General features: G+C 40.4%; 1 pseudogene; it reads left to right on the forward strand.

The window, feature by feature from the left end:
* The window catches only part of LOC114043185, a 156,729-nt pseudogene extending 141,761 nt beyond the window's left edge, over positions 1 to 14,968 (forward strand).
* The last annotated feature ends 2,937 nt before the right edge of the window (positions 14,969 to 17,905 follow it).

Genomic DNA, 17,905 nt, shown 5'->3' on the forward strand with positions numbered 1-17,905 from the left:
AGAAGAAAAGAAGAAGAAGAAGAAGAAGAAAAGAAGAAGAAGAAGAAAAGAAGAAGAAGAAGAAGAAGAAGAAGAAGAAAAGAAGAAGAAGACGAAGAAGAAGAAGAAGAAGAAGGAAAAAAGGAAGGAAGAAAGGGCAGGAAGAAAGAAAGAAAGAAAGAAAGAAAGAGGAAGGAAGGAAGAAAAGGAAGGAAAGAAAGGAAGGAAGGAAGGAAGGAAAGAAGGAAGGAAGAAAGAAAGAAAGAAAGAAAACTACTGTCCTTAATAAGCTTGCTTTCTATAAGTTAGTTATGGCACATTTGCAGGTAAGGAAATACAAAGAGTATATGAAGAATTTCTAAGAGATTGGAGGGCATCAAGGAAGATGCCCCTGTAGAAGTCAGTCAACAACTGTTTGTTAAGCACTGACTTCACCAAGCGCTATGCTAAGTGTTGAGGATTTTAAAAAAAGAGGGGGAAATCCTTGCCCTCAGGGAGCTTACAGTCTGACAGAAGAAACAACATGTAGATAAGTAGGTTCATACAAGATTTCTAGAGTAGATGGAAGGTAATCTCCTAGAGGAGAGCAGGCATAGTAGAGTTGTGCCATGAAGGAAACTAAGGGTTCTAAGAGGCAGTGTTGAGAACTGAGTTCATTCCAGATATAAAGAGTTAGTGATAGAGGCAGCTGGTTGGTGCAGTGGTTAGAGCAATAGACTAAGAGTTGAGAAAATGTTAGTTCAAATATGACCTCAGATACTTAGTAGCTGTTTGACTCTGGACAAGTCAACTTAACCTCTGTTTTCCTCAATTTCCTCACCTGTAAAATGGGGGGAATGATCATAATAACACCTACCTCACATGACTATTGTGAGGATCAAATGAGGTAATATTTGTAAAAGCATTTAGCACAGTGTCTGGCACATAGTAGGTACAGAATGTGTGACCCTAAGCAACTCACCCCTGTCTGCCTTGGTTTCCTCATTTGTAAAATGAGGATGATAATAGCACTTACCTCTCATGGTTGTTGTAAGAATGAAATGAGATAATATTATAAAAATGCTTAGCACAGTGCCTGGCACATAGGTACAGAATGTGGGACCCTGGCAAGTCACTCAACCTCTGTCTGCCTCAGTTTCCTCATATGTAAAATAAAAAAAAACCTCCTGGTTTTGTTATGAGGATCACAGGAGGTATTTGTAAAGTACTTTGTGAACCTTAAAGCCCTATATAAACGCTAGCTTTTTTATTAGCTATTGGAGACAGGCAAAGACCAGGACTGTGGGAGCTCTCTCTCCAACAGGGGGGCACAGGCTGGGTCTAGATAGTCATGATTTGACCGACATCCTCCCCAGTATCACTGATTCCACAGCTAAAGTCTGAGAAGGATAAAAACTTACTGAGAAGGAGAAAAGCCTTTATTTCATGACACCTGCAATAATCCATGGCGGAATGTATCTGAAGAGATGCAGAAGGAATTCTTAAAATACATTTCTCTCCAACCACAATATATTCCATATGCTTAGAAACCATAGGAGAGGGAGCCTGGTGCGTTCAGTTACCTCTGGTAAATGTTTCGCTCCCACACTGGGGAAATCCTTATCAGGGCTCTCTTACCTGACAGCTGGAAGGAATTTAGGAGAAAATATGAATGGTAAGAGCAAAGGAAGGACCAAAACCGCTGGATGACTTGCAGCCACTTTGAACATGAGAGGCAGAAGAACGTCAAGCAGGCTGGTGGGGCAGGAAAGCCCAGATGCTAGAGACCCAGGCCCAGGGAAACTCACTGGTAACTGCAGACAAGTCAGTTCCCCTCCCTGTGCCTCAGTTTCCTCCTATATAAATTGGATGTTGTGTCCCTGGTATCCCTTTAGGTTCTAATGTTCAGTCAAGGTTTCTTCAATTCTGACAGTCTATATTCTAAGGTCCGTCCCAAAACAGACATTCTCTGTTCTAAGGTCCCTCCCAGTTCTAAGATTTTATGCTTTAAGGACCCTCCCCACTCTTACATTCTTTGTTCTAAATCCCTTTCCCAATTCTGACATTCCGTGTTCTAAGGGCCTTCACCTCCCTGACATTCCCTATTGTAAGGTTCATCTCAGCTCTGACATTTTGTTTTAAGGGTCATTCCAGCTCTGACTTTTTTTATTCCATCTCCAAGGGTTTGTACTTGGCTGTACCCAGTTCCTGGAATATAATCCCTCCTCCAACCTCCACTTTTTAGAATCCAGAGTTTCCTTCATCACTCAGTTCAAACACCATCTTCTCCATAAGACCATTCCTGGTCTGGTCCCACCCCTAGCTGTTACTACCTCATGTTCAACATTCTCTGCTCTAAGGTCAGTTTCAATTCTGACATTTTCTGTTCTAAAGTCCCTCTGAATTCTTACATTCTATGTTGTAGAGTCACCCCCAGGGCTCTGATATTCTACAAAGTCCCTCTCCCCTCTCTTCCAGCATAAGCTCCTTGAGGGCAGGAACTGAATCTTTTGTTTGTTCTTATATCTCCACCACCTAGCACAGTGCCTGGTACAGAGTAGGTATTTAATAAATGCTCATTGAATTCATGAAAAAGAATGAAAGAATGAATAAATGTTTCATTATTTATTTTCCACAGAATTCCAGCTTTGGAATAACAATATTCCCCCAGTGATGCTATATAGTTGTACACTGAGCAATAGCATGATTTTAATGGAAATAAAATCGTTAAGTGATCCAGGGAAACAAAAAAACACGACAGATGTCTGTAAGCTCCATCGAATTTCGAATCATGCTTGGCCCACTTGAAGTGGTACAAACATCACTACTGAGAACAATGGGTATGAACCAAAAAAGGAAGTGTACTAGAATCCATAAAGATTTCTATTGCATTGAGATGATCTCCGATGGAGGAGTTATGGAAGGCCATGGATAAGAATAGTATTGAATTAGAAGGTAAAAAGGAGTAAAAATCTGCCCTAGAGATCTCCCCCAACAGGAGATCTTGGATCCATCAAATAACAAAATGGGTTTATTTCCTGGTCACTGGCCAATTTCCTGTTACTTACTATTTCATATTGGGAGCCTTTGGGTTCTTGTTGGATCAAAGATGGTGGACAACTGATCATAAGCAACATTGTTTGTCCATCATTCTCGAAAAGGATTACAACATCAGGAAGGTGATGACATGACAGGCAAGTGGATTGGATTTAAGTGAGGGAGAGCTGTACAAAGACACCAGCCTCACTCTCTCCTCCAGAGCCATCTGGGTCCAGTGGCTCCAGATATAGATCATAAAGACTAGAGATGGCCCCACTAAGCAATATTATTTACTGAGGCAAAGAATGATTTAAAATCTTGAACCCTGAAGAGAATTGAAGTCAAAAAGAGTTGTTTAAGTCTCAGGAAAAAGAGTCATCAGGAAGAAAGAGGGAATGGGATGAAGACACCAAATAACTTAGAAATCAAAGTTTAAACCCATCAATGAGCATTTATTAAGTGCTTACTGTGTGCCGAGCATTGTGTTAAACCTAGGGATACCATGAAAAGCAAACACTGTCCCTGCCTTCAAGTACCTGACCTTCTAATGGAGAGTTTGGGGTTTTCACCACATTGAAATCAAATCATTAAAATGGGGTTCCAGCTGCTCCACCCCGTCCTGTTACCCCTAAAGCTTCTTCTCAGTACCTGGTGCCTTTCTGAAGGAACTGTTTCTGAAACATTGGAAAAATGGAAAAATTGCTGTCTCTCCAATCTTCAAAAAGTCCCCTGTGCATATACATACACACACATATATTTGTGTGTACATATGTCTACACATGTATATTTGTGTGTACAACTGCAGATATGTATACATGTGTATATTTGTGTTGCATTATAAACACATGATCTATGTTTATTGTACTATGTATTTGTGTGTGTATACATGCACGAGTATATATTTGCATGTGTATATACATTTACACATATGTTTATGTGTATGTATTTACATAAACAGGCATGTAGTTGTACGTGTGTTTATAAACACTATAACATGTGTATATTATATTGTGTGAGAATACATATGTCAAGGGGAGGTAGCAAATAACCAGAATAATGGAAATTTTCATGGATTCTAGCAAGTCTCCTTTTCTGTTCATACCCTCATCCTCAGTGGTGATGTTTGTACCACTTCCGGTGGGCCAGACATGATTTGCAATCTGCTGGAGCTTATGGGTGCCCACCATGTGTCTTTTCATTTCCTCTTGGGTCACTTACACTTTCCCCTGTCATGGGGAGGAGACAAGGCACAAAAGAATGGGAGGGAGTAGGCAGCATTTAAATGCACAATACATGGAGGCCCTTCCATCCTCCTAAAAATGAAGAGGTAATGTAGGAAGGGCAGCATGACACTGGGCAGGGACGACCAGCCATGGGGTCAGGAAGACCTGTTTTCAGGTTTTGCCTTTGCTTCCTACTGGTTGTGTGAATCTGGACAAGTTGCTTAACTTCTCAGTGGCCCAGGTCAGCTTCAAGCACCACCCTTGAAAAGAGACCCTTTTCCATCAGTGGATAAAGTCTTTCCTTCCCTCGACTGCATAGGTATTTTATATGTTCCTACTTCTGTACAGGTTGTCTCATCCATCATTATATAAGCTCTTTGAGGACAGGGACTGTTTCTGCCTTTATTCCTAGCTCCCAGCACAGCCTCTGATCCAAAACAGGTACTTAGTATTTGTTTCTTTCTTTTTTTTTTTTTTGATGCCTAGTTGCAGGTTGTCATTGATAAAGGGAGCATCCATACTGGAAGTTCACAATACTCATGAAATCTGTGCCTGACACATCAATCTATCTACTATCTATCAATCTATCTATTATATATAGATATACTTAAGATTTCATTGGTATAGAGAACTTCCAGTATGGATATTCCCTTCATGAATGAAGATCTGCAATTAGTCTATCTATGTTTTACATCTTTTCATATGTGTGTGTATTATACATACAAGCATCTATATATGGTTGTTGTCCTTTGTTCTTGAAGAGGACCAGAATGATATCACTAGGCCAGAGTCAAGTTACAGTGCGTCCCAGTATGGCTGATCAGACCAATATGAGCTCAGAATGTTCTACCACAGGTCAGGCACAAACAATTCATGTAAACACTTGGGGTGGGTTCTCTAAATTTGCACATCTTGCATTTCTTTTGAGCTACCTCATTTCTGCTTTGCTCATAGAGCACAGCACCTTCTGTGATGAGAGCACACCATGACATATACGCACACAGATATATATATTTATGTGTATATGTATGTACATTCATATATGTGTGTACATGTGTATGCATATATCTGTATATACATACCATCTATATATTTGTGTATATACACATATGCATTGCATGTGTTTGCTTATATATACATACACATGTATATGTGTATACATATACAGATACACATGTGTATATTTTATTGTAATGTACACATACACAAGTTTATATTTGTGCATATGTGTATATACCATGTAGTACATGTATGTGAGTACACATATGTCTAGGGGAAGGAGCAAATATTCCAAAATAAAAACTTGTTATGATCATTACAACTATTAGTATCAACTTCATACTTCCTACAAACAAAAGAAAAGGTATAAATGTTGAATTTCTTAAGTTTCCTCTTTGGGCTATATTCCTGGAACTCTGGACTTTCTCTACCACATAACAATAGTAGCCTTCTCACACTGGAAGCACATTCCATCCCTGTAGCACCTTCCTCCCAGAACCTTCCTTTCAAGGAGAGTGTGCAGGCCAGTCATGTCTTCACTCATCTAAGGGCTCTGCTCATAATCCTTGAGAATTTCTCCACCATGTCTCCAAGGTTACTTTCTCTGTCTCTCTGTCTCTGTCTCTGTCTGTCTCTCTCTCTGTCTCTGTCTCTCTCTGTCTCTCTCTCTCTCCCCTCCTCTTTTTAGCTTTCTTTTATATGTTGTCTTTCTCCACTAAGGCTCTTTGGGCCTCAGTTTCCCCATTTGTAAAATAAAGAATTTGGTCTTGGCTTTGAGGTCCCTTCTAGCCCTAGGCCGATCCTTACCCAAACTGCAATTTGATGATATTTCTCTACCATTAAAAAGAAGTGGAGTGAGAAAGTCCCTATGGAACTAACTGAAGGTTTGAGTTTCCCTGGCATTAACAGGAAGCACTAACTTGAACAAAGAGGTTGGGAAGGAAGGCATAACCAAAAGCACAATTCTCAGATTTGTTCTTCATTGTTTTTGACATGAACCAGAGTATGATTCTTTACCTATGCTCCATATAGGTCCCTACAGTTTCAGATCTGTATTATATAAACTTGTCTAACAAATATTCACAGAAAAAAAAAAAACAGTTCTTTTATTTTTTTTTCAAGCTTTTATTAAGTACATACATGCTGTCTTCCACATTGGAATGGGATGTCCATAAAGGCAAGTACCATTGCTTTTCTTGGTATTCCTGACATTTAGTACAATCTCTGGTATATACTAATTTCTTAATGCATTCTTGCTCACTAATTATTACGTGCAAGGCTCTGCAATGTACTGGGACCTAAGGAAATCATTGCAATGTCATCTGCACTGAGTTTCCAGAATACAGCAGAGTTCCCTAAACAGGATCCATTATCACTCATTGTCCACACAAGAAAAATCGAGTTGATAAAGTGCCCATTATCCAAACTCTCAAAATTGGGATATATACACACATTCAAACCAATCAAGTATTTATTAAGTCCTTACTATGTGTTACACACCATGCTAAGTGCTTGGGATGTCAATCAATAAACATTTATTAAATACCTACCATGTACCTGGCATTGTGCTAAGTGTTTGGGGTGCCCACCAATCAATAAACATTTATTTAGCACCTGCTCCATACCAGGCAAGTGCTTGGGATGTCAATCAGTCAGTAACATTTATTAACATCTATTACGCACGTATTATGTACCAGGCACTGTGCTAGGAGATAAGGATATGAAGAAAAAGTGAAAATAGTCCCTGCCTTCAGCAAGCTTACATTCAAAAAGGAAATAACACCAAAGAAAGGAAAGCCAGGATAGAAAGAGGCCAGATTATCTGAATCACTGAAAGTACCAAACACAGGAATATGTGTGTGTTCATCTATAGTTTATATACATATGTGTTATGTTGTGTTATATGTAATGTATAACATGTTATTGTGTATTATAATATATTTATATCGTATACATAGTTGTATATATGTTTGTATCTATGTATGTATACACACATATGCACATAATGTATGCATATTAATATATTGGACGGACATTGCAAATAGATGAGTTATGCTCAAAATTGAAAAGGGGGAGGAGAGTAGGCTGGGTGACTTTTGGGAATTTATTTTCTTTCACTGACTCCAAGCTTCTGCCTAGAATGAAGGTCCGTTGTTTTTATCATCACTAGTCTAACACAGGTGTTATGACGCTATGAGTCATTTAATATTAGAGTCTTCCAAAGAGTTGAGCTGAGGGTGACTTTTGGGTGGTGGAAGGTTTAAGCTGGACATGGGCACCTGTGCCACAAGACAAGGAAATAATAAAGGAGGAACAATTATCATCAAAACAAGATGAGTTGGCCGTATGGTGACAGTAAGAGATTACTCATGATCTACTTGGGTTGACCAAGGGGCTCCATTCAAATTCTTGTGATATTAAGAGAAAGTCAATGCATTGGGCAGTCACATGCAAAGATGTGGTGATGGATCAATGAGAACAGGTGGTGACCTCATCCTAACGGAGAATCACATGGAAGCCTGGTGATTGGCCAACAGATTCGGGGGGGCCCCCCCCATCCCATCCCCCATGGTTGAGTTCCCAGGTGCACTGGAGTATTTAATTTTGTACTAGGCCCTGCTGGGGATCTACAGAATAAGAAATATCCCAGAGCTATAGATTGCTGACCTTGTACCTCTCCAGGGCTTTCTGTTAGGAAAAGCAAAGACCTCGGAAGAGTCATGGATCGAAGTGTTAAGTCTTCCCAGGTTTCCTAGAAACCAGCAGAAGGAAGGAAAATGATTCTTTTATGAACAAATCTTGAAAGTGATCCCTTCAAGATTTTTCTTCCCGAGTGCCTGTACTCCACATTTGTGCTTCCCCCAATTTCCCTCATGATCCCCAGATCAGGGCAGGGTCATCGTTCACAGGAGGGACGTTTGCCGATTAAAATGAAAACAAGGGCTTCCTGCCAAAATTGTTGACATTTGGCAAACTGTATCCCCCAGGAAAAAAGAAATGATGAACAGCGGATACTGTGCAGGACCCAACCAGATTCCTTTTATTTGTGCAGAAATACAGCAGGACTGAACACATCATGGTTTGGATTTGGCCCCATATTTTTCTGAAATTGGAGGGGAAGAGAGAAGGAATAAAGTGCAAACCTGGATGATGATTTCATGGGCTGCCAGGTTCAGTAAGATACATGTTTTCTAAATGCCTTTTGGGGGGTTGTTTTTGTTTGAGATGCTTCCAAAGTATTTTAAAAGAAACAGCAGTTTGGAGTGGGAAGATTCTGCCTCCAGCTGAGGCCTACCAGGCAGAGAAGGGATATGTTGGTCTGTTTTCAAAGTGGGAAAGTGATACAGGTGAGACCTGTGAGGGAAATTCAAAAGCCTTTAGTGACTGATAATAATCATGTTTCTGTGGCACTAGGAAAGTGCTAAGTGCTTTCTTTACATGTGTTGTTTCATTCAAGCTGCCAACAACCCTGTGAGGTAGGAATTACTATAGGTATTGTGATTCCCATTCTACAGATGAGGAAACTGGGGCTCAAAGAGAGGATCTGATTTCTCCATGCTCACACAAGGAGAAAGATAGTTTAGATAGCCTGGGTTGAAGCAATGCTGGATCTATAATCTCAAATAATGTAATAACTTTCCAAGTGATCTCCCCTCCTCAAGTTACATGATGATACAATGGGGGTTATGGTGGGAAAAGCTCCAAAACAAGAGGATCTGGTTTCAAATTCCCTCTCTGGTACTCACAACCCATATTAGCAAGACATTTTAATTCCCAAGCCTCAATTTCCCCATGAATAAAACAAGAAGGTTGGCCTAGTTGGACTGTGAGGTCCCTTCCAGCTCTAAATCTATAATCCTAAATCTCTCCCCTCTCCCATTCATTCTTCACACAAATGCCAAGCTAGTGGTGCAGTGGCTAAAATGCCAGGCTTGAAGTCAGGAAGACCTGAGTTCAAATCTGGTCCCAGACACTGACTAGCTGTGTGACTCTGAGCAAGTCATTTAACCCTATTTGCCTTAGTTTCCTCATCTGTATAATGAGCTGGAGAAGGAAATGGCAAACCACTCCAGTATCCTTGCCAAGAAAACCCCAGATGGGGCCACAAAGAGTCAGACATGACTGAAATGACTAAACAACAACAAATACATGTGTGTGTGTTTGTATGAATGTATAGCTGGTTCCAGAACACTTCTCAGTTAGACAGTACACTGTCTCCAATCTGCTTACCTCTGCATGGACTATTCCCCTACGTCTAGAACGCATTTCGTCCTCATCTCTGCCTCTTAGAATTCATCCTCCTTCAAAGGTAAACATCAAAGTCACCTCCTCTATAAAGGCTGCTAGTTCCTCTTCCCCTAAAAAAATCATCTCATATGTAATTTGCACAGTTTATACTCATATATATGTATGCATACTGTTTTCTCCTAATAGAAAAAAGGCTCTTCAAGGGCAGAGAATATTTCATTTTTTGTCTTTGTATATCCAGAACCTAGGCTAGTACCTGACACATAGTAGGTGCTTTATAGATACTTATAGATGAATTTCTTAATTGACATATGAAAGGGAAGGATTTGAACTGAGGTCTTCCTGAATCCAAGTCAAAATCATAGGATAATGCTATAGAGAGGAAGGACTTAAAATACAGAGTGAGACATTTTGGACATGGCCAATGTGGGAATTTGTCTGTCTGGACTGACTCTACATATTTTTGAGTGTTTTCTTTTTATTCTATTGTTGTTGCTGTTGAAATGTGGTTGGGAGTTGGAAGAAGAGAAAAATACATATTTATAGAAATAAAAATTTAAAATGTAAATTAAATTAAAAGGAGAGAAGTTACTGTAACCTTGCCTCCACAACAGATCATCAGAGAAGGATTTCACTGGAGTCCTGAGGCCATTAGGAATCATTTTCCATCTAAGTAGAAAGATTTCTGGGCTTGCAGTCAAGAATACAATTCATTAAATTGAAACGTTTTTGCACAAAGTCAATGCACCTAAGATTAGAGGGAAGGTAGAAAATTGGGAAAGAATTTTTTACAACCAGTCTCTCTGATAAGGGCCTCATTTCTAAAATATATAGAGAACTAAGTCAAATCTATAAGAATACAAGCCATTCTCCAATTGATAAATGGTCAAAGGATGTGAACAGGCAGTTCTCAGATGAAGAAAGTAAAGCCATCTACAGTCATATGAAAAAATGTTATCACTATTGATTAGAGAAATACAAATCAAAACAACTCTGATGTACCACATCACACCTATCAGATTGGCCAACATGACAAAACAGGAAAAAGATAAATGTTGGAGAAGATGTGGGAAAATTGGAACACTAATGCATTGTTAGTGGAGTAAATGATCCAACCATTTTGGAGAGCAATTTGAAACTATGCCCAAAGGGTATAAAAATGTGCATGCCCTTTGACCCAGCAATAGCACTTCTAGGGCTATATCCCAAAGAGATCATACAAATGGGAAAAGGACCCACATGTCCAAAAATATTCATAGCAGCTCTTTTTGTGGTGGCAAAGAATTGGAAATTGAGAGGATGCCCATCAATTGGGAAATGGCTGAGCAAGTTGTGGCATATGAATGTAATGGATTACTATTGTGCTATAAGAAATGATGAACCGGATGACTTCAGAAAAACTTGGAAAGACTTGTATGGACTGATGCTGAGTGAAGTGAGCAGAACCAAGAGAACATTGTACACAGTAACAGCCACATTATGCGATGACCAATATTGATAAACTTAACCCTTCCCAGCAATACAAGGATCTAAGACATCTCCAAAGGCCTCGTGATGGAAAACGCTATCCACATCCAAATAAAGAATTATGGAAGTTGAATTGCTATTTTTTCCCTCTTCTGTTGAGTTTTGTTTCCTCTTTCTGGTGGTTCCTCCTATTGGTTCTAATTTTTACTTACAACATCACTAATATGAAAATATGTTTAATAGGAATGTATATGTATAGCCTATATCAGATTGTGCACTGTCTTGGGGAGGGTGGTGGGGAGGAAGAAGGAGAAAAATTTTAAACTCAAAAGCAAATGGAAGTGATTATTGAGAAATCAAAATAAATTAATAAAAAATTTTTAAAAAAAGAATACAATTCAACTCAAACACTGTGTCTACTACGTGCTGAGCACTTTACTAGGCACTGGGAATAGAAAGGCTAAAATTAAACAATTCTTATCCTCAAGGAGCTCACCCTTCCAATGAAGACCAAGTTTAAATCCTGCCTCTGAAACTTAGAGCAATAAGTTGGCAATAATAATATAATAAGTATTATCATATTATATTATATGTCATGTTATGTTATATCATATCATGTTATATTATATCATATCATATCAATAATAATAATAAATAACCAGATAAGTAATTTAATTTCTCTGATCCTCAGTTCCCCCTGCTGGATAGTTCAGTGGATAGAGCACTGGACTTAGAGTCAGAAAGACCTGAGAGACATATGAAAAGCTGTGTGACCCTGGACAAGTCACTTCACCTCTATCTGCCTCAGTTTCTACATTTGTAAAATGGGGATAATAACAGCACTTACCCCCAAGGTTGTTGTGAGGATCAAATGAGATAATATTTGTGAAGTGCTTAGCAAAGTACCAGGCACATAGTAGGTGCTTTATAAATACTTATTCCCTTTCTTCCTTCTTTCCTCCTATAATATCAACTTTACAGGGCTTTTGTGAGACTCAGATGAGAAAACTGTTTTGGAATGTACTTTGTAAACTTAAAAAGGCTATGAAAATGTCTTTGGTAGTGATGGTGTTATGTGTAAGGACTTTTGTATATACTGTCTTATTTTGATCCTCAAGTTTCCCTATGATAGACGTAGAGTTGGCGTGATTGCTCCCATTTTACAGATGAAGAGAATTGAGACACAAAGTCCCATTACTAGCCCAGGTTAGTGCTTGACTTGCTTCGTGAGCAGCAAGGCCAAAGTGGGAACCACACTTCCTCTAGGATTCATTTCACTGTATCATTTCTTCCCTCAAATACCTGGATACTTCAATGGATCTGTGATCTTACCATGGTGCATGTTCCCTCCACCAACACAGATTTAATTCCATCCACCTCTCCACCCAGTACTCCTTTTGTCCATTTCCTCCCATAAATCCTTCAAATTGACCCAGTCGATGTATAATAGACATTCCTCTAAAGTCAAGAGTTCTTATCCTTTTTGTGTATCCTGGACCCCTTTGACAGCCGTCTGGTGAAGCCTGTGGACCCCTTCTCAGTAATCATACTTTTAAATAATTGAAGAAAATGCTAAATTTCAGTTAGAAGTTGGTGAAAATGAAGATGTAATTTTTTATCATCCAAGTTAATGAGCCCCTATGTTAAAAATCCTTTTTCTAAGTACTAACCTATTAAACAAGGGAAATACAAAACAGCCTTCAGTCCGAAAGCATTAAAAAACCTTGACATCTTGGACAGCACTGAGAGGTAAAATAAGTTCCCTAAGGTTTCCTTCCATCAGAAGATGTAGTTTATATCTTGTATAGATGTACCTATGTATCTTCTATGTACCAATTTGTCCTGTATATATCTTGTTTGTACATGGTGATTTATATGTTGTCTCTTCCATTAGATTATGGGCTCCTTAAGAGCAAGTACTGAGTTTTTGCCTTTTTTGTATCCTCAGCACTGAGCACTGGAAATTATTAAGTGCCTAGTACACAGTAGGTGCTTAATCAGTACTTGTAGCTTGAGATTGACATGCCCATTGTACTCTCTGCCCTGGTTGGACCACATGTAGATCACTGCGGTCAGTGCTGGGCACCCCAGTTTGGAAACTGAAAAATTGGAGGCTGTCCAGATGAAGATGATGAAAGACTTTCAGTATATTTCACATGAGGACTGGATGAAGAAGTCGGATATGTTCAGCTAAGCGGAGAGAATACTCAGGAGGAATATAATAAGACATGGAGAAGAGAATGTCCTTCGTCTGCTTGGCCTCAGAGAGCAGAACCAGGTAAGAGGAGAAAATTACAAAGAGATAAATTGAGGCTTAATGTCAAGAAAAGCTTCTGACCCAAAGTGGAATGGGCTACCTCTAGAGATGGTGGGTCCCTCCTCCCAGGGAATATCAGGCCAATATAGGACAACCACTTTTCAAGTGCATTTGGTAGGAGGTGACAGTTTGAAAATTCTGTGTTTCTTTGATCTTCTACAATCTCTTTCCCACCGCTTAAATGTTCTGCCCTTGTTTAGAACTAGCAAAGAATGGGCGCTGCTCAGATGTTGTGCACAGGGATCTCAGAATGAAAGTCATGGGCCTCTCCTGGCCCCAATTTGTCTGGTTTGCCAGTTTCCAAGGCACAAATACTCACAGTGAAAATTTAACAATCAGCTCTCTCAAGCTGACTGAAGCTGGCCTGAGTACACATTGTAATAGAGAAGCTGTTCTACTCATCAGTCATATATGTTTAACTGTTTCCTTTGTTACAAGGAAAGAAGGAGAATCAGGAAGTGCAAATTAGATTAGGTTAGGTTGAGATATTAAGAAGACGTTAGACTGGAACAAAAAGCAAAAGGCATAATAATAACTTTTTAAAAAAATTTAAAACAACATTGACTGGACAAAATATAAAGAAACTGTGGTACATGAATGAAGGGCAGCTAGGTGGTGCAGTGGATAGAGGGACAGACCTAGAGTCAGGAAGATCTGAATTGAAATGCAGTCTCACTAGCTGTGTGACCCTGGGCAAGTCACTTAACCCTGCTTGCCTCAGTTTCCTCATCTGTAAAATGAGCTGGAGAAGGAAATGGTAAACCACTCCAGTACATCTGCCGAGAAAACCCCAAGTGGGATCACGAAGAGTTGGACACGACTAAACCACAACATGAGTGAAACAAAACATTACACCACTGAAAGAAACAATGGTAATGAAGAATTCAGAAAAGCATAGGAAGAATAACTGACAACAAATGGTGCAGAACCAGGAAAACAAAGCATACAATGGCTACTGAAATATAACATAGAAAGAAAACGAGAACAACAAAAGCTGAAAGCTTAGTAATTATAATGATCAGAGAGAAGAGATGAAAAAGCAAACCTCCTGTCCTTCTTGGCAGAGGTAGAGGACTACATGGGTAGAGTATTACATACACTATCACTTAGAGTCTATGTTTTGGTTTGTTTTGCTGTATTGCTTTTTTATTCTTTGTTGTAAGGGTTGATTCTCTGAACAAGGGTGTGGAAAAGGGAGTATTTGGAAATGAAAGAGGTAAAAAAAAAACAAAAGAAAACAGTAACATTTTAAAATTAAAAATAAATTAAAATAAAATGGACTTATTAAGAGCAAAAGTTCAAATAAAAAGAAAATTCAGGGGCTGGAATAGATGTTCTATAAGGCCCCTTTCAGCTCTAAATCCCACTTAATTACTCAGATTACGTTTCATATTTGATTAATGATCCTATTCAAATCGTCCAGGAGAGTTGCTTCCTTATTTCTTATGTTTCTCTGTGCTCCATTCCCACACCTCCACACCACATCTTCCTTGATACCTAGAACCAATCACCTCTGCCTGATTGTAGTGACTCCTCTTCTGGTCTGTCCTCAAGATCAAAGCTAGAGAAAGGGTCCCCAGAGGCCGGTGGAGAGCTTCCAGAAAGCAGCAGGCACTTCCAGCAGGAAAACCGGCGAGCCCCACTCAGCTGGACAACCTTCTCTCCCACGGCCCTTTGGCAGCTGAGAGGGATGAAGCCCCGTACAGCTGTGACCTGAGGCTCCACTGGGCAGCTGAGAGGAACCTGGGAATGACCCATGGGCCTCCAGCATCCTCCCTGCTTCTGAGTTCCAAGGGAGGAGGACACAAGAATGCTGGTCTAGCAGCATTCTTACACAGGGTGTCCCAAAAGTCTTGGTGCAGTTCTAAGCCTTAATCATTTAAAATTGCACTAAGATTTTTTGGGGTAGCCTGGATGCAGTATTACAGATTAGGAAACTGAGAATCAGAAAGGTTCATGGTATAGGGGATAGAGCACTGACCCTTGGGTCGAAGGACCAAAGGTCAAACCTGACCTCTGTCACTTATTAATAATAATAGGTTTGGAGCAGGGGTGGGCAACCTGACTGACTGTGAAGTTTGAAGTTTGAATTCATTCAAAAGGCTGCACTTGAGGGCCACATGTGGCCACAGGGGTTAGAAGTTTGCAAAGCACTATAAATATCTTATCTGATAAAACAGCCCTGGGAGGCAGGTGCTGTCTTCTTTTTACAGATAAAGAGACTGAACCTGGTGAAAGTGAATCAACTTGCCAGGCCAGACAACATATCAGTGTCTGAGACAAGATTTGAACCAGGTTCAGTCAATGTCTCTGGGCCTTAGCTTCTGCACCTGCCAGGTAGGTCCTAAGAGCGATACCAGCTTCAGATCTATATGTTCCTACGAATGAGGAATTTTGTCAATGGCCACACAGCTGGTAAATCACCAGGATGGGATTTAAACTCAGACCCTCCAGACTCCAAATATAGCCTGCTGATTAGTTTGAGCATTGTTTATTTGGGGCAATCGCCCTCAAAGGTGTAATGCTTCCCCATGGCCAAGGTGAGAACACCGGCCTTGATCGGGCACATGTTGCATCTGACCTCCTAGCCAAAGTCGCTTCTCTGTATTCTGCATCCTTATGGCGGACGGGCACCCTCCAGCCTCCGGTAAAGCCAGTGTTCTCACTGACCTTCCCTAAACTCCTGCTCTTCTGTCCCTTTGCCTTTATTCAGGCTGCTTCCCCAAACCCCAACACTTCCCCTTCTTTACTTTCTCCATCCTTACCTATTTCTCAAGGTTGAACCTAAGGTCTATCTCCCCTGTGAATCAGGAAGGGAAGGCTTGGGTTGAACTAGATAATTTTTCAGGTTTCTAACAATTCCGACCTTTCATGTTCTAAGGGCCATCCCCCTACTTCTGATACTCCATGCTGTAAGTGCCCTTCCACCCCTGACATTCTCTCTTTTAAGGCCCCTCCCAGCTCTGATATCCTCTATTCTAAGGGCCCTCCCAGCTCTGACATCTCCTCTTCTAAGGGCTCTCCCAGCTCTGACATCTCCTCTTCTAAGGGCCCTCCCAGCTCTGACATCTCCTCTTCTAAGACCCTTGCCCCCTCTTATGTCTTCCTTTATGACTCTTAAATTGAACTATATTTTATAATTTATAAAATAAAAATAATTAGCTATATTTGCATCAATCAACAAGTGTTTAACAAGTGCCTACTATGTACCTGAAACTGTGCCAGGTTCTGGGGACACAACTGCAAAGAGCAAAACGAGATCTCCTCCCAAGGAACTTGTCTGTAATGGAGGAGAAGCAAGGAAATCTTTGCCTCATCTTTCTGGCTGCCATTGCCTTCCCTTCAAACATTTAACTAATATCTTCCTTACATGATTTGTGCATAGTTATATACACGTTATCTCCTCTGCTTGAGGGTAAGCCTCTTAAGAGCAGAGACTATTTCATTTCTCTTTGTCTCCCACATGCAGGGCACATTGTAAGCGTTTAATACATGCTGATCGATTGATCGATCGATTGATGGATTTAGAAAGCATATTCAGGACAGGAAAGTTATCACTCCATCACTACTGGCCTTATACAATTATGTTTTCTTACACAAAGTTACATTTTCTTAGAGGTAGCTGGTGGGTCAGTGGATAGAGCACTGGGCCTGAAGTCAGGAAGACCTGAGTTCAAATCTAGCTTCAGGCATTTACAAACTATAGAACCCTGGTCAAGTTACTTCACCTCTCTTTGCCTCAGTTTCCTCAACTGTAAAGTGGAGGTAATAATAGCACCTACCTCACAGGGTTGTTGTGACATCATGGGTCAATATTATGTTTTGTTGTTCAGTCGTGTCCAGTTTTAGATAGCTGTCTAGTTACCTCCATTAGTTATCATTTGTCAGAGAGACAGTGTAGCACAGTAGACAAGTGTTGGGCATTGGGGTCAGGAAGACCCTAAGTGCCTCTGACACATACGAGCCTTGTGACCCTGCGCATCTCATCTAACCACTCAAGAGGACCCAGTAACTCTCTGAGATGCATTGACTGAAAAGCTGATAACAAATATCAGTGGGAAGAGTCTTCTGTGATCCACAGGACCGTAGAATCATAGATGTGAAGAGGGAAGGGACCTCAAAATCCACATAGGCCAGTGCCCTCATTTTACAGATGGCAAGATTGAGGTTGAGTGCCTTGCCTAACATCACACTGAGCTGTAGATCTTTGATTCAAACCCTTGGCATCCCATGACACCAAGCTCATCTCTCTTCCCACCTGACCAATAGCCTCCTTGAGAGGATCCCAGCCACTATGGAGATTCTCAGCTAAACGCCCCCCTCTCCACGCCTCAAGGCTTCAGAGCCTGCTCAAAGAAAGGGGGGTGCAGAATGGGGTTTGGGAGAAATGAGTTCCCAGTTATCCCGCTGCCTACCTACAACATGAAATGGATTAGCAGGTCACTTTCAATCAGCCTGACTTACGAGCTCGCCGATTTGTGGGACATTTTACATGAGCCAGAAGACGTGTTATCTGATGAAAATTGCTTAATTTAATATCCTGGCCTGACAAGCATTGAACTGTACCTCTCCTGGAGAATCTTCCAGGGCAGATGATTCTACTTAGCCTGGAGGATTATTTAGCCAAGGTAATGCTTTGCTTCTCTTCCCTGCT

This window comes from Vombatus ursinus, unplaced genomic scaffold (assembly GCF_900497805.2).
Source record: "Vombatus ursinus unplaced genomic scaffold, bare-nosed wombat genome assembly UNPS02001287.1, whole genome shotgun sequence".
Lineage (NCBI taxonomy): Eukaryota > Metazoa > Chordata > Mammalia > Diprotodontia > Vombatidae > Vombatus > Vombatus ursinus.